The 19,591-nt window shown below is 36.5% G+C and overlaps 1 protein-coding gene across 2 annotated transcripts in view; it reads left to right on the forward strand.

Moving 5' to 3' along the window:
* The first annotated feature begins 16,678 nt into the window (after positions 1-16,678).
* Positions 16,679-19,591, forward strand: part of LOC149792524 (dynamin-binding protein-like) — a 115,965-nt gene continuing 113,052 nt past the window's right edge. For both annotated transcript variants that reach the window (XM_089971150.1, XM_089971151.1), the window contains exon 1: positions 16,679-16,732. The gene's annotated coding sequence lies outside the window, so the exon portion shown is untranslated. The remainder of the gene's footprint in view (positions 16,733-19,591) is intronic.

Here is a 19,591-nt window from a genome sequence, read left to right on the forward strand (position 1 = left end):
AAATACATTATACTAATATATGCATAAATACATTATACTAATATATGCATAAATACATTATTTTAATATATGCATACATACATTATACTAATATATGCATAAACACCTTATACTAATATATGCATAAATACATTATACTAATATATGCATAAATACATTATATTAATATATGCTTAAATACATTATACTAATATATGCATAAATACATTATACTAATATATGCATAAATACATTATCGTAATATATGCATAAATACATTATACTAATATATGCATAAATACATTATACTAATATATGCATAAATACATTATACTAATATATGCATAAATACCTTATACTAATATATGCATACATACATTATAGTAATATATGCATAAATACATTATACTAATATATGCATACATATATTATACTAATATATGCATAAATACATTATACTAATACATGCATAAATACATTATACTAATATATGGAAAAATACATTATACTAATATATGCATAAATACATTATACTAATATATACATAAAGACATTATACTAATATATGAATAAATACATTATACTAATATATGCATAAATACATTATACTAATATATGCATAAATACATTACACTAATATATGCATAAATACATTATACAAATACACCACTCCCTCAATAACTCGCGCCCTGATAACTCGCGAACCCACTTATAACGCGGTGTCAGGCGTGGATCCCATTTTTTAAATCCGAAAATACCCCCAAAAATTATCCCTATTTGTTGAACTTGAAGAAAATCGCGATCAAAATTGGTAACGGAAACTTTGATGTATCGCTCGTTTTATCATTGAAAACAGTAGATAGGACCTGGAAATTTCAATCAACACTATGAAATATCAAATTTAAAAATAGCTCATACAATTTTTTACATTTTCTTTCCAAGCGAAATTCCCAGTACACCACAATTAACGATATGTAAGTAAATTTCAATCAATGAAAATGTCACTTACACCGCGTGGAGGCAGTACTTTAATAAATAAATACAAATTAAATAAAAAATTTTATCAATTGAAATTTGTGTTCTAGATCCATCTTTCCTTTTAAGTGTAATCATCATAAATGCAATGTGTTCTCTTGTAATTAAACATAAAATGCGTCAATCTACCGTAACAGCTATGTCCGTGAACATTTCTCTGAGAAAATAATTAAGTGCCGACCGTGTTTTGATAACTGACTTGCGAAAGTATCTGTTGTATTGTTGCACTGAATTTAAAGCTGGCCTCCTTTGTATTATCACATTAATTACGTCTTTTGAATAATAAAAAAATGAGGTGGAATAAAAGAAAAGTTAAAAGGCACAAAAATCGGACTAACTTAAAATCTAGTGGCTTCGGTCATATGTTGGGTGAACTCACTTCATTTGATCAATTGAAAACTGTCATAAACGTTATTGTGTATGTAACAGAAACTACCTTAAATTCACCGACTCTTTCATAACTGTGATCAAAAATAACATGGCAGACAAGTGAAAAAATGAATACTTCGTAAAATATAGAGCTTGATTTCACTGATACGGACCATTGTGGGCAAGCAAGTTTCAGAGGATTCTTGAACTGGCATTTAGAGATATCTTCAGGGATGATAAGAAATTTCATTACTTCCACTGAAATCATGACATTAACACTGTACTAATTGAACAATAAAAAATTGAGTTTGGACGTAGACGTGTCACAAAATAAATGTCGCATGTTTTAGAAGAAAAAAAAAAATCTTGTTTGGTGGTGTATCAACAGTTAGTCTAGTTCCCAAATTATGGGCTACCAATTTGGCAAAATACTATTAAACACCATTACGGGAACCAGACTCATCAAGAAAACAAAAAGCAGTGACATAATACACAGATTTTTCGCGTACACATGATGGTTGTTCAAACCAGTTGGAACAATCTTTCATATAATGGACATTTTGAAGAAAAAAAATGTTATTTAAACAGAATAACAAATAACTTCATTAGAAAAAGCGCATTTTTAAGAATTATTATCGATGTGATTGTAAAATAAGGACTCAGTCGTTAATCAGCCCAGTTCCCTAACGCTGCCCCCCCCCCCTTATGGTTGTCTTGATGTCAAAGCAATTTTTTTCAATTTCTGGAGGTCCCTCAGTAACTCGCGCCTAGCTTATAGTGCGGTCTATGTTTGTGGACCCGGTTGTGCGCGAGTTATTGAGGGAGAGGTGTATATGCATAAATACATTATACTAATATATGCATAAATACATTATACTAATATATGCATAAATACATTATACTAATATATGCATAAATACATCATACTAATATATGCATACATACATTATACTAATATATGCATAAATATATTATACTAATATATGCATAAATACATCATACTAATATATGCATAAATATATTATACTAATATATGCATAAATACATTATACTAATATATGCATAAATACATTATACTAATATATGCATAAATACATTATACTAATATATGCATAAATACATCATACTAATATATGCATAAATACATCATACTAATATATGCATAAATACATTATACTAATATATGCATAAATACATTATACTAATATATGCATAAATACATTATACTAATATATGCATAAATACTTCATACCAATATATGCATAAATACATCATACTAATATGTGCATAAATACATTATACTAATATATGCATAAATACATTATACTAATATATGCATAAATACATTATACTAATATCTGCATAAATACTTCATACTAATATATGCATAAATACATCATACTAATATGTGCATAAATACATTATACTAATATCTGCATAAATACTTCATACTAATATATGCATAAATACATCATACTAATATGTGCATAAATACATTATACTAATATCTGCATAAATACTTCATACTAATATATGCATAAATACATCATACTAATATGTGCATAAATACATTATACTAATATATGCATAAATACTTCATACTAATATATGCATAAATACATTATACTAATATATGCATAAATACATTATGCTAATATATGCATAAATACATTATACTAATATATGCATAAATACATTATACTAATATATGCATAGATATATTATATCCACTATAATAATATGAGATTGCAAGCAGTTTTCCTCAAAGGAAACATGCGATTGGTAATGACTAACTGTAAGAATAACAAACAGTGGTTACAAATAATCCAGACAGTATTAAAGTGATACTTCCAATGACTAAAGAGGAAAGAAAACTCCATGCCATATATGAAGCAAAGGACACAAATATTTTGCAAAAACAGTTTTCTATTATACATGTATCTCCAACCAATTAAAGACTACAGACTTAATATACTGTTTTTAATATTCGATATAATATACAAAGAAAAACTTCAGTGAGAACTGCTATCACACAATAATAACATAAGCTGTTTTTACTTATCAGTTGTTGTTGTTGTTGTTGTTGTAGGGTTTAACGCCATTTTTCAGCACACGATAGGCTATACATGGCGGCCAGCATTAATGGTGGAGGAAGAACCCGGGAAAACCCCAAAAGAACCACCGACCCTCGAGAAGCTACTGGCAAGCTTTCTCACATACCCACATTGGCCGAATCTGAGACTCGAACCTACACAGACTTAGGTGAGATGGCAGTGATCCTTAACGGAGAGCGCTTTAGACCACTCGACCACTTGGGGCCCCTTTTACTTATCAGGAACCTCCATTCATACTGAAATAAACTAAAGGTATCAGTCAAAATCTAACATTCGTATATCTATGGACCACCAATCCAATACTATAGTTGAAAAAGTTGATGCTTCATGCAATTCTAACTCAGAACTAATGTTAATCACCTTACAGACTGCCACTATGTTATATACCAATTGCAATCAGCATAAATTCAACATTTTTTAAAACCATTTTTTATCCAATGTTCGGAATAAACTAAATAATTATCACCAAGTCACATGGGGCAGGTGTCAACATAAAATACTCCGACTTTATATGGTGTGATGTGCTAATGAGTAGTCATGGTTATCACTTTGTAAAGTAAATGAGTAGTCATGGTTATCACTGTGTGCTATGCTAATGAATGGTCATGGTTATCACTGTGTGCTATGCTAAGTAGTCATGGTTATCACTATGTGCTATGCTGAGTAGTCATGGTTATTACTGTCTGCTATGCTGAGTGGTCATGGTTATCACTGTGTGCTATGCTAAGTAGTCATGGTTATCACTGTGTGCTATATTAATGAGTAGTCATGGTTATCAATGAGTGCTATGCTAATGAGTAGTTGTGGTTATCACTGTGCTATGCTAATGAGTAGTCATGGTTATCACTATGTGCTATGCTGAGTAGTCATGGTTATTACTGTGTGCTATGCTAATGAGTGGTCATGGTTATCACTGTGTGCTATGCTAATTAGTCATTGTTATCACTGAGTGCTATGCTAATGAGTAGTTGCGGTTAACACTGTGCTATGCTAATGAGTGGTCATGGTTATCATGGTGTGCTATGCTAATGAGTAGTTGTGGTTATCACTGTGCTATGCTAATGAGTAGTCATGGTTATCAATTAGTGCTATGCTAATGAGTAGTCATGGTTATCACTATGTGCTATGCTAATGAGTAGTCATGGTTATCACTGTGCTATGCTAATGAGTGGTCATGGTTATCACTGTGTGCTATGCTAATGAGTAGTCATGGTTATCACTATGTGCTATGCTAATGAGTGGTCATGGTTATCACGGTGTGCTATGCTAATGAGTAGTCATGGTTATCAATTAGTGCTATGCTACTGAGTAGTCATGGTTATCACTGTGCTATGCTAATGAGTAGTCATGGTTATCACTGTGTGCTGTGCTAATGAGTGGTTGTGATTATCACTGTGCTATGCTAATGAGTAGTCATGGTTATCAATTAGTGCTATGCTAATGAGTAGTCATGGTTATCACTATGTGCTATGCTAATGAGTAGTCATGGTTATCACTGTGCTATGCTACTGAGTAGTCATGGTTATCACTGTGCTATGCTAATGAGTAGTCATGATTATCATGGTGTGCTATGCTAATGAGTAGTTGTGGTTATCACTGTGCTATGCTAATGAGTAGTCATGGTTATTAATTAGTGCTATGCTAATGAGTAGTCATGGTTATCACTATGTGCTATGCTAATGAGTAGTCATGGTTATCACTGTGCTATGCTAATGAGTGGTCATGGTTATCACTGTGTGCTATGCTAATGAGTAGTCATGGTTATCACTATGTGCTATGCTAATGAGTAGTCATGGTTATCACAGTGTGCTATGCTAATGAGTAGTCATGGTTATCAATTAGTGCTATGCTACTGAGTAGTCATGGTTATCACTGTGCTATGCTAATGAGTGGTCATGGTTATCACTGTGTGCTATGCTAAGTAGTCATTGTTATCACTGTGTGCTATATTAATGAGTAGTCATGGTTATCAATGAGTGCATTGCTAATGAGTAGTCATGGTTATCACTGTGTCTGTGCTAATGAGTAGTCAAGGTTATCACTGTGTACTCATTGCCAATGGGTGTTTAAAAATTAAGCAACATGGACAATTTACAACAAAATGAACTTCTGGGGAAAACTTTGTCCAAAATGTAACACAAGTTTTATGACATCAAATTATGTATCATATACCACTCTAGCCCTTGAACTGGGCCTTAGAAGATCACGGGACCAAACATTAAAAAAAGAAGCAAGGGAGTAAATATGGGTAATTTTTAGATTTCTTATATTTCAAGATCATTTTCTTTATTTTCAACCAATATGATCAACAATTATTACAGTTGTCCACAAATCTGAGCAGAGTATTTTACAAAGCTCTTTGTGAACTGAATTTTGTTTTCTTAGAAAAACATTCCACAGTACTATACTATAGTACAAGTCAGACAGGTAAGGTAAGCATTCACTACAGAGTATTTCAGTAATGAGTGTCAATTTTTTAGAATTTGATTCTGTATACCTTTAAGTGGTAAGTATTCACTTCATTTGGATATGTATAGTACATCCATATTCATTTGAAAGGTCATTATTTAGATGGCCCATGAGGTGCATGTGGCAAAATCAAAGTTAAAATATGTAGACATTTTTGGATGAAATGAACCTAAAGGTGTGATCCATTACAATCCAGATTGAATGTTGCATGCTGTGATGTCACAATGAAAGTTACACATATGCAAATAAAGTTACACATATGCATGCTGTGATGTCACAATGAAAGTTACACATATGCATGCTGTGATGTCACAATGAAAGTTACACATATGCATGCTGTGATGTCACAATGAAAGTTACACATATGCATGCTGTGATGTCACAATGAAAGTTACACATATCGATAAACAAATTCAAACTACCCATGACTGTTGATTCCACTCGATTTTGACCCAAGTTTAGTACATGGCCACCATTGTTTAAGTCCAAATTGATAGATAATTTTCGTCTGGAAGTTTCTTGGTGACAGTTAAGGTGCAGAGCATTCAATAATCAAGACTGAATAGACTCTGGCTAAAGAAAATTAGTGTTAAATTTTACAAGAACGATTAATATTTAGTTTAAAATGAGTAAATGCACATACATGACCCATGTGACAATTTTTATATAGTTATTATAGTACAAGGCATTCAATCCAGTTTGTACTGGGTCACACCGTTAGGTAGTCCTACAATGTAAGACATAGCACGTTATTTTTGTTTTGTGACGCCCAAAACATAGATATCAGTGTCGAGGTCTTACATGTAGGACTAACCTTTAGGTTCATTTGGTCCAAAACTATCAATATATTTTAACAGTGATTTTGCCCTATGAACCTCTCGGGAAGTCTCAATAATGACCTTTCAAAGGAATATGAATGTACAAGAATCCAGATGAAGTGAATACTTGCTACTTAAAGGTATAAAGAATCAAATTCTAAAAACTAACACCCATTACTGAAACAGTCGGTGCTGAATGCCTATATGACCAGTGTGACTCTTAAAATACTATTGTATAGTATATTTGCCCGCGCACCCCCCACCCCACCCCACACCCCCCCCCACCCCCCGTCATAGGAGTCTGACGTTTAATCAATAAAGTACCGCGAAATCTCTGACAACATGAAATCACCTTATCGGTAATATAAATGAACAATGTTCATTTATATTACCGGTAAGGTCATTTCATGTTGTCTGAGATTTCGCCGTATTTTATTGATAAAACGTCAGACTCCTGTGCCCCCAGTATAAAATGACAAGGTCGGTCCCTAAAACCGCTTTTCAGTGCCACATAATATGTCGCAGTAAATTATGCTTTTGGCATTATCTCGACTATTTTAGCCTATCCAACCATAAATCAAGCCCAAGTGAGCCCAAGAGAGCGATTCAACACACCATTGATGGGCCGCTTCACACCAGACTCTGACCTCGCATTTTCGTTACCGAGGTAATACAAGGGACATAACTGCGACGGTGGCGAGTCAAATATCTTCATATAAAAATAATGTCCAGCGTGAAAAGTAGTGCAATTTCAGCAAAGTGCTCTGGCTGATACAATGCTCGTTTTACTTGTGCATGTAGGCTTGGTGCCCCAGTACCCAGTAGTCTTATAATTCAGGCACCTGCCTAAACTGTAGCCTGTATGTAGAATTTGTCCTACAATGTTAGACGCCTCACTTGATATTTATGGTTGCTTCTTATGACATCGTGGGTTCAATGGTATCGTGGTATTCGACATTTTTGGTATTTATTCTGCATAGCGCCACCTATCGTGTACTTATCTTATATACTCTACATGACCATTCGTTACTAGTTCTACATCACCAGTTCATCATTTGAGAAAATCTCGGTATTGCTTACGAGTACGCTATTTTAAAAATACACCATGAATATCACTTTTTCCAAAGAATGACCCATGTTCTCAAATGAAATCTGTATCTTCTTAAAATTGCTATCACTGATTAAAAAAAAATAATAATAAAAAAAAATGGGTTAACCATTTTGTCGCCTGATAATGTCCGTTTGAAGAGTTATATTAGATGATTACTATATTCTTCAAGAAGCAAGAGATCGAATATATTTTAGCAAATAAGAGTCAAAATGTGAAGTATAGACGGTTGTTGTTTTCTGGTGGCTTTATCAGTTAACCGGTTTTAACTATACAATTTTGTTGTACTTATTACATTTCACTGGAAGACTTGGAGTTGTTTAAACACTCTGAGGTCGACATGTACAATCATGCTCATGTTGGTGGTCCATTCTCAGCGACAATCCCGGTGCTGTTTTCTCCGTCATAAGTCGTTACTGGTGCATATCTTTCATTCTCTCTGATAAGTTACTGTTGGACGGCACATGTGGCGGAGTGAGTGCCATGGAAGCAGCGTCCATTTTTCAAGTTGATCTACACTGTGTGCAACATGTACATAAGGTCCGCAACAGTAGTGAATGGGGCCTCGTTAGCGACATTGGGAATTAGCATTACAAGACCCCCCGGGCCACTATAGCGACAACATTTGTAAAATCATCCTGGGCCACTATAGCGACAAGACAAAAGTTTTGGTTTTGTATAGGGACAATAGGAATGAAACAGGTGGGTGACGCCACGGTACTGGAGATTGGTAACAATGTAGCAAGGGGCTGACCACAATTGGGCGGAATACTGGTAAAAATGTTGCAAGTGGCTGACCTGAATACGCGCTACCCTAGGTAGAGACAAATACAGTAGAGAAATAGACATATATAACACATAGACATAGATTGATGAACATTAATCTATCACACAAACAACTATACAAGCGACTAAAATAATGTTAGGCAAGAAAGCAAATCGTTTCGAGGCATATGAGTGGTCCTTAAAAAGGGTCTTTGGGTTATTTCAGTTTTCCTATAAACCCAAAATATACTATCCACACAAATGTACGCGAACACATACAAACCCAAAAATATACTATCCACACAAACGTATCAATCTGAGTTTTCAACAAGGAGACAAACAATTGTAGACCGTATTACTGAGCAGTTGCATCGATTACCTTCTCCCCAATGCGTTGATGAGATAGTCCTCAAACGGAACAACGGGAGTCTTGTATCCAACGTCAGTCACCACTCCAACAAGAAACACAACATCAATCCTTTTTAGACAATCCTCTGACTTCGAGTGACCCCTTGGATAGCAGCAGAACTCTGGAATTATGAACAAAAACAACCAATTTTAATTAACGTTACCCAGTTACAGGTACATGGAGGTGTTTCCCAACAAAACTTTGTATCGGGAAGGGGCTTTGGTGGAAATGATATATCCTACACAAATCGAAAACATCACTAAAACTCAAAACACTTTGCAGGTCGAAATCATGAACGTCCAATTGCAAGAAGAAATGAATAAAATCGGGTTTTCATGTAACACAAAGGCAGCAAGCAATTCATCATAAGCATCTACACATTGAAAATTCGCCAGACTATTATTTTAGCGGTGAACATTTGGTGGACACAATTGCTGACAGGTTCGAGGCAGCGTTTATCAAAGCCCTGCACAGAATTAAAAAAAGTGTTAAGATTGAGTACCATAAAGTGGCTCGTTGCCTACTAATGAAATTTCAGGATACCGAAAGGTTGTCCATCAAGTTTAATGGTAGTTTGTTTGAAATTTTGGGTGGACATCCACATATGATAGCACAGAATTTGAGCCCGAAGATCAACAGTAATATGTATTTTTACAGGGCTTTTGGATCCCCTGTAGAACTGAACCAAGGACTCAATTTGATCTTTGTGTATTCCGATGTGGTGGATTACATCGTAGTGGGACACACCACAACTCCGTACCGTTACTACGTTTAATTCCTTTCAAAGCGGATTCTACTACGACCAATGACAAGGAAGGTGGAAACACCTATCACGTTCACAGCGAATTTGTACGTCCTTACTATTTACGCGTCAGTAAGTCGTATTTTGAAACTGTCAACATTGCTATAAAAGGAGATCCGGTACAAAACATACCATTCTCTAAATGGAAAGTCACGGTCATACTCCATTTTCGAAAACGATTATCTAACGAGTTGTAAGTCATGCATCCAGTGTACCGAGCCGTCGCTTGACAGCGAAGACATGTTTTAGGTATTATGCTGAAATCGGCCTTTCGTTCGGTGGTCCCGGTTTTGAAACCGATGGTGACACGAGGATTGCACGCTTTCAAAGATGCCACATTGACGCACGGCAAAGAATGTATCCAAAATGTCATCATCGACAATCAAAACCCTAAAGAAGCTTTCTTGAGAGCAGGCAAAAATGTTTTGCTTCAAACGGGCAAAGACATTTTGGGCCTACGAGAAACTCCTATAAATACAATGGACGCTGCCGAGTCAGGCATTTCTGCTTACCTGACACCACAGCAAGGACAATGCAAAAAGAGACGACGAAGACACCTTTCCAAAGGACTTCACACCCCTAGAGCTACAAAGACCAAGAAAAGAAGAACCGTCCGAGACTTAGACATTTTTTATTATTAAAAAAAGAAAGAAAGAAAATGATGCACCGAGAGTCTTGCGCCTGTTCCAAGTCGGAACTGGATCTGTTTGCCATGCCACCCACCATGATGACGATTCAAGAAACACAATGGGTCGAATTTCATCCCGTCTCCTCTGTCAAGGACTCAGTATCATCTCCCTTCGAGTTTGAAATCAAAGGACAGCCCGAAGATTACAGAGATCTCAAGAACAGTTACTTGTGAAAGGGATCGACAAATCGACAGACGGTCTTTATAATTTAAAAGACGAAGATAAAGTAGCCTCCGTCAACAACTTCATGTTCAGTGGAGTGGATTTGTACTTGAATAACAAACTGGTCAGTATCAGCATGGGCACTTACCCTTACCGAGCGTACCTGGAAAATCTTTTGACGTATGAAAATGAAGTCAAGAACACTCGTCTAGATGCTTGTGTGGTATAAAAACCTGACACAGCAGGCAAATTCAACGACACCGATTTGCTTACAGATAAAGAACCAAACCACAATGTGGGACTCAACAGTCGACGAAACAAAATCAAAGGACCCAACAAAAATTTAGAACTGATTTATCGTATGCATTTAGACATGTGGTTGCAAGAGAAGTATTTGCTGAACGGTGTGGATGTCCGCCTGAGACTGAATCGTAGCCATGTCGTTTTCCATTTGATAGCTGAGTCTGCCTATTACAAAACACTCATTCAAAAAGCCAGACTCTACGCACGACGTGTGGAAGTGTTACCTAAAGTGGGAAACATCAGTCACGCTTTGAGCAGAACGACTGCCAAGCATCTGATACGACGCGTGAAAGTGAAAACTTTTACCATTCCCGCTGGACATCAATCGATGATCGAAGATCATCTGTTCCAAAGACAGTTACCCAAACGTTTGATCATTGGTATCGTAAAAAACACAGCCTTCAATGGAGCCTTTGAGGAAAACCGTTTTGAGTTTCAGAACTATAACGCTTCCATGATTGAAGTCGGTCGAGATGGCAAAACCTTGTGTCCCAAGCCTTTCGAACTTGACTTTAGTGACGAGAAGAAGAATTACTTGAGGTCGTGCTTGTCCTTGTACGAAGCCACGGGACAGTAAGGAACCAACGCCAGTCACGGCATTACATACGAGGATTATGCAGAAAGTTATACTTTGTGTGCTTTTGATTTCACTCCAGACGAAGGCAGCGACGAGGGACATTTCCATCCAAGAAAATCCAGTCAAATTCCTGTGGAACTTTTGTTTGCAAAGCCAATACCCGTAAACAACACTTTGAGCGTCATCATGTATGCCGAATTCGACAATACGATAGAAATCAACAGTTTGAGAGAAGACATTCTAGATTATTAGAAATTATGGAACACACTTATCCCTCTTTGAATGGTGGAGAATCTATCGAAATAGAATGGGAGGATACCGTGGAAGCCTAACCCCAAGATAAGTTCGAAGAGGACGTGGTAATGAGGTCCAGATGGCCAGAACAAGAACAACATTTAGACTCCTGTTTTGCCAAACACCTGGCAGATAAAATTACGGAATTGATCAAGAAAGATTGCTATGGATGTCAAAACGATCATCCCAGTAAAACTCAACACGATAATGTCTGATGATGAGCAAAGAAGAAAAATTGGACGAGTATTTGGAGGACGCTTGGAGTCTCATCTCAGAAGAAGCCGTGTTGAATCAGTGGTATAAAGACTTGCATTATCATTCCTCTCCTCAAGTGATGTCTCAAAAGATCCATCACATCGAAGCTGTCTTGGCCCAGAGTGTGGAGACAAAGCGAAGAAACGGTTACTTGTCAGAAATTTTCAAGCAAAACGTCGGGATTGAATTGATGACTTATCATTACCTGTGCGAAACAAAAACAACAACACAAAGATCGGATATCTGGGAACTTTATTACCTTTTGAACCACAGTTCGTACACTGCTTTTTGGAATCCAATGGTGTGTGCTAAAGATGAACTGCCTCGTTGCAAATCTCAAGACCATCAAGCTCATGTCATCAACACGGACGACATTCATCTCCCAGGAACCCACAGGATAGCCATCTACTTCCATACTTCCGTGATGGTTGTGTGGAGTATTTTGATTCGTATGGATTGCCACCTTTGGAAGACATCATCGACTTTATGAGAAAATATGCCTAGACGACACGATTCAATAGTGTGAAATTACAAGGCACAGATTCCATGGTGTGTGGACAATAATGTGTGTATTTTCTTCATCAACGCAGTCTTGGATATTCTTTAGAACATTTTGTGACTTATTTTGATCGTCACTCTTCTATAAACGATGACAAAGTATATAGCTGGTTTTGTGACCATTATGGCTATATTTTGTCTTTTGTTAGGAAACGTAGTGTACATCAATGACACAATGACTTTCATCAGTGGAAATCTCACTTCACTTCACAACGTTTTCAACCTTGCCAAAAATAGTTTATTTGTTTGAAAAATTGTTGTTTGTTTGAAGAAAAAAAATGTGTTATGGTTAATTGTTTGCTGTTAGTTGTTTGAATAAAAAAAATGTTGTTTTGAAAAATGTATCTGTCGTTTGTCTAAAATTTTTATCATTATACATGTTTTTTGATTTCTCTTTATCCCTCGCCCTAAAATCAATTCTATAGTATTCCGACCGAACAAACAATCATAGGGATGTTTTCTATCACGCTTGAACCATATAGAGCGAGGAAGTCTCCAGTGTGACCAAGTGATAATCCTGACTTCAGGACTTAACCGGTCGCGAAAGCACCGGATGCATAGGCGACCTTAATCCTTTTCAGTTCAGTTCAGTGAGTCTGACCATCCATTGTTGACTCGTTCACCTATGAAGATGCCTTCTAATTTAGCTAAACTAAACGAAGCCTACATGCATTTGCATCCTGTCAGGCAAAGCCTGATACCAAAACCTGAAGAGATAGAGAACGTGAGGATGATGAAAGTGGCCGAAGACCTGAAAGAAGAGCTCTTCAGAGAGGAAATCAAGAAGGAGAAAGAAAAATGGACGGAGAAGTACAGACTTCAGAAGCAGATAGAGCAGCAAAAAAAGCAACAGGAACCAAACAGAGGTTTTTGTCCTCTGCCGTGTGGACACGAAAGAGTTCCCCTTCTCTTTCCGAAGAAGCAGACCCTATCCTGTATGAAACCTGCCGCCAGACGGGGACGCAATTTTAGACGATGCAAGATTGCCATAACTCCCCGTCCACAAACACAGCCCTTTTCAGGGCTACCCCAATACTCTAGAAAAGAGACTATTCAAATTGCCAGTTGTTATGAGTGAGGAGTAGTGTGACTATAAACACTCACTCCTTTACTGATATATATGTGTGTGTGTGTGTGTGTGTGTGTGTGTGTGTGTGTGTGTGTGTGTGTGTGTATGTATATTTGTGTGTTTGTATGCGTTCGTGTACGTTTGTGTGAATAGTAGATTGTGTTTTTCCCTTCCCTTCTGTGTGGATAGTAGAGTGTGTGTTTTGTATGCCTGCGCGTACGTTTGTGTGGATAGTATATATTGTGGGTGTTTTCCCCCCTTTCCTTCTGTGTGGATAGTAGAGTGCATGTTTGTGTGCGTTCGCGTACGTTTGTGTGGATGGTAGATAATGGGGTTTGTATGCGTGCGCTTACATTTGTGTGAATATTAGAGAGTGTGTTTGTGTGGATAGTAGAGTGTGTGTATGCGTTCGCGTACGTTTATGTGAATATTATATTTGGGTTTTTTTCTCCCTCTTCCCTCTGTGTGGATAGTATATTGGAGGGGTCCTCTTCCCGTGTGTTGATAGTATATTTAGGGTTTGTACGCGTTCGCGTACGTTTGCGAGTGTGTGTTTGTATACGTTCACGTACGTTTGTGTGGATAGTATATTTGGGTTTTCTTTCCTCTTCCCTATGTGTGGATAGTATAGTGTGTGTGTTTGTATGCGTGCGCGTACGTTTGTGTGGATAATATATTTGTGTTTCTTTTTCTTTTTCTTCTTCTTCCCGTGAGTGGATAGTAAGTATATTTGGGGTTTGTATGCGTGCGCGTACGTTTTGTGGATAGTATATTTGTTTTATTTTTTTTTTCTTCTTCCCGTGTGTGGATAGTATATTTGGGGTTTATTTTTTCTTCTTCCCTCTGTGTGGATAGTATTTTTTTCTTCTTTTTTTTTCTTTTTCCCTCTGTTGTGTGTGTGTGTGTGCGTTCGCGGACGTTTGTGTGGATAGTATATTTGTTTTTTTTTCCTCTTCCCCTATGTGGATATTATATTTGGGGTTTGTTTTTTCTTCTTCCCTCTGTAAAGTGTGTGTGTGTGTGTGTGTGTGTGTGACAGATTTGTAACGTAGCTATAACAAGTTTTCACTCATATCGCTACGATGTCTGCAGTGACATTTATAGTGATGTCTAGCACTGATGCACCATGCCGCAGACATTTATTATCATGTCCCACCAAGTCACGTTATCCTGACACCAGGTCGACCAGTCCTAACACTAATCACTTAATGCTGAGCGCCTACAGTGACAGCTATAGGTACCACTTTTATGTCTTTAGTATAACTCGGCCGGGGTTCTAACCCGCTACCTCCCGCATCCGTAGTGGACGTTCTAGCCACTAGGCCACCGGAGCGGTCTTACACAAATAGTAAATATTTACAATAAAGCATTTCGCATCAACACATTACAGTGCCAACAGAGACAGCATCTTGTAAGACACGATCATGGACACATACATACATACATACGCACGCACGCACGCAGACACACACACACACACGCACACACACACACACACACATACATACATACATACATACATACATACATACATACATACATACATACATACATACATATATCAGATTCGGACAATGTGGGTATGTGAGAAAGCTTGCTAGTAGCTTCTCGTGGGTCGGTGGTTCTTTCCAGGGGTTTTCCCGGGTTCTTCCTGCACCATTAATACTAGCCGCCATGTATAGCTTATCATGTGCTGAAAAAATGGCGTTAAACCTACAACAACAACAACACACACACACACACACACACACACACACACATATATTCATTACACATAACATACATTACACATCACATAAAGGTTAACATTTGAAAATGTAGATTCAAAATAAGAATTTTCTTATTATTAATTAAGATATCAGGAAATGAGGGTGCGATGGTGCTAACAGTTAAAATTAAAGCTAAAACAAAATATCTACGTAAGTAAGTAATTACACAAAGCACCATGAGACCAGGATTTACATAGAAACTCGGCGAAATTGGTAACCTTAAAGCCGAGTTACCACTGACCGTTAAACAGATTGACATGAAGCACATTTACACTGACCATGTCTAAATCAGCCTTCTGAATTCTTTGAAATCAGGGATTGTTCTCAGTTCGTTGGGCATACTGTTCCATACTCCTGGAGCGTCAGATTTATAAAGGCTTGCCCTACCTGTGGTCATTTCACTTAGTATTGTTGATGGTCAAGATTATAATGACCAGATTACTCAAGTAATTTAAGATGTGTGTGTGTGTGTGTGTGTGTGTGAAGTATTCCATATAATTCAGTTGCAACGCATAATAGTCTTCGTCTGTGTGGAGCAGGAACATTTGTTTTTCTTAGCAGAGGTTCGTGCAAGCCATTAAAATTATCAAACACCAATTACGATGCATAATACCGTATTTTTTTTTGCTACAGACATGGCCAAATGGGGACATTATTTAAAGTTTGACTTTTATAAAATATTTATGGGTCAATAGCTTAATAGTAGTTGATAAACAGTTGTTGAGACGTTGCAATATTTTTAATTGTCGTGCTACTTTTTGACAGATCCAAGATAAGTTGTTGGTCAAATTTTGTTAAGAGTCAATATTTACTTCAAGGAGCTTAACGAAGAAGATAGTAAACATTGCTTGTGCAAATTAAATGACACTTCCTGTTGTTGTTCTTTTTAATTAAAAAGATAAAAAAGATAAAATAATAGATTATATAATATATGTATAATTAGGAAATCTTAAATTGTTTAGAATTTTAAAGGAATTTATTTGTCAATTTAAATTTAAAATAGATAAGATAGGTAAGAGAACTTTTTTTTCTGTTATGTATTTAAGTCTCGTAAAGACTTGGTAAGTATGTTTAATACTGAAGAGAGGTAATTCACGAATCATCTAAGAGTTATTCCCCCTCCATTAACCCATTTCCAGTATAAAAATAGACGGAAGGGTAGAGGAGAGATGTCAGTCCAAAATAAAGGTAGTATACCTTATCTACAAGTGTCTTTGCTCTAGTTCAGCTTAAGCATATATCTGTTTAGGATGTACTATATAACATGATACTCTTTAATTTACGATATGCTTTATGAGATCCTAAAATCGAATAGCGTCGAGTACGACGGGGTTGGGGATACCTTCAACAACTGATCTCTCTAAGTTTATTCCGCGCAGATGATTATTGAAAACATAGTAGAAGAGCGTTACGTAAGAGTAAACTATTTACTATGGTACATATATTTCAGTATCCTTTTCCAAAATATGCCCAAGTTGAAAACAAATATTGCGAACGTTGAACACCTGTTGAATTACTGTACAGAGGAAAACTTGTACGTGGTTCCAGTGAATATATTCTGAATGTCTACAGTGCAGGGTCAGTTACGGTTTACAATTGCACCGGAAGAGAGAGAGAGCGCGACTAAAAAGTTAATAAAATTGTTCAAGAGCTGTCTTGTAGCTTTCCACTGTTTTTTATTCCAGCCCACAAGTGTTTTTACGAAGAACGAATTGCTGAATTGTTTTGTTCTATATTGCTCCACTACGACGATAATTTGAGTACCTAGGTACTCATCATTAAGTGGTATCCATCCATACCTTTCAGTGATATCGAAAATTACATAAAACACACAGACATAATAGAATAAGTATTGCCCATTTAAAATGGGTGTGGAAAATGGCATGGAAAATACTTACTTTAGACATTTCGTTGTACTTATAAAAAAAATCTTTGTGATGGCTACGCATTGTTTTGCTTAAATCTGAAATTCTGTGAAAAAGAAGGATAAAACATAAAGTTAAAGCTGTATTATTACCCATTAGGGGACAAGGATAAAATAGACTTTACAGACAGGTGGTCTTAATTAGTGTTTTTCTAAGAGTCATCATTACACATCACAGGCAGAATTCCACTGTGCTTCAACATCACCTGTAACTGCCAGTGTAGATATTTCTCTTTTTTTTATAGTACAGTATGTATGAACAACAATATGTCATCGACACAGTGTATCAGTCCACAATATGAATGGAAGTGCACGTTTTATTGATTGTTAAGTGACCTTGCTCAGAAGAGAAACTTTGATTAGCTTATTCAGACAGCATGAAAAATCATGATTGGTCACAGTAGTGAGGAAAATTTGCTTGTGCTTGCAGTGATTGGTGTATTTGTGCATATTCATGAGAAGTGAGGAAATGCCTGTAAAGGCGGCCATGGGCAATATTGGATTATTGCTCAAGCTTGTGACGATGACTAAGAGCAAGTCAAGGGGACATTTTCTCACCCTAAATTGCCTGTATCTCACAATTTCAGTGATCCACAATTAATAATTGTAGGGGAATAAAAGCACAATAATGTTCCCCCAACAACTCTACCAATGAACAGCACTGTTTCATGTACATGTTTAAATGATGAGGCATTAGAGATTGAGAGACAAAATTGGAACTTGAAATATCTGATGCTGGTGTTATGACTCTGTGGTCTTGATCTAAGTTGTTGTTGTTGTAGGGTTTAATGCCATTTTTCAGCACAAGATAGGCTATACATGGTGGCCAGTATACATGGTGGAGTAAGATCCCGGGAAAACCCCACAAAGAACCACTGACCCTCGAGAAGCTACTGGCAAGCTATCTCACATACCCACATTGGTTGAGCCGGAGACTCAAACCCACACATGGTGACACAGCAGTGTTCTGTAACAGTCAGCACTTTAGACCACTTGGCCACTCGGGGCCCCCATAATCTAAGTAACGAGAACCAATAAAAGTTTAGTAAAGTTCAGCAAATAATTTATTTCCCTAGAATACAGAGTGAAAATTTAAAAGGAACTTACAGTATTTTGAATTAAATCCAAAATAGTCCTGAAAGTTCTATCACAATTCCAAAGGTATAGAGTGAATTCCAGTGGTGTTCCAAATTAAGATAAATCTGGAATGTGCTGAGGTTCCAGTAGATAGGAATAGTCTTGATGTGCTTAACAATCTTGATGTATCACAAGTAGAAATAGGGACAATTGCATTAATTTGTCAAGTTAATACTGTTTGGCAGAAAGCTAAGGAGAAGAAAGATGCCATGAACATATTGCAATACGATATTGCAGATGAGGAGAACACACTACAGGGCAATTGCGGCCAATTATTTCCTTGTTATTAATCATGGGTCTAATCACAGCTCAAAATTTTAAGTACTCATACTAAGCTAGAGCGATATTATCTGTGATTATCATTATGAAGTATTTGGTGATGGATTATCTTTGTTTTTCTATTTATTCTGCAGCGTACATTCTGGGATTATAATGAGTATAACATGCATGGTAGTATTTTCTACAAATGTGATTTATTTAGTTCCAAGATTTTTTAGGGGTCTTTTTATTTTGTCTACTTGTTCATGACTGCTTCTCTCTAAAAACTTTATAGTTTGGAGATCATTTAGTTTTAATTGATATATCGGTTTAACAAGGATCCTTTTCCTTCTTCATTACAAATACCTGCAGGACTGAGTGGGTTACAAGTGTGAGACACTCAAACAATGACTATGACATTTAAAAAATAAAGATAATGACTATTCTAGGGCACAATTATCGCTCAGAAGTGACTTTCACTATGACAACACAAAGGATTATTCACCTATACTAAAAACTATGCTTTCTGTTGACTTGTAATATATATGTCATAAGATTTTTGTGTTGGTAGGTCATGATGTTTGTAAAAAATGGTAAGTGAAAGTTCATGAATTTTGTTTCTCAAAGTCTGTATGAACCCTGACAGTTGGTTATTTTCATGAATGGCAGAGCTGCAGCAATGCTGGCAATACTGTGTTATGGCAATGGCTATATTGTGTATGCACTGG

This window comes from Sinohyriopsis cumingii, chromosome 9, assembly GCF_028554795.1.
Source record: "Sinohyriopsis cumingii isolate HCF-2022 chromosome 9, ASM2855479v2, whole genome shotgun sequence".
Classification (NCBI taxonomy): domain Eukaryota; kingdom Metazoa; phylum Mollusca; class Bivalvia; order Unionida; family Unionidae; genus Sinohyriopsis; species Sinohyriopsis cumingii.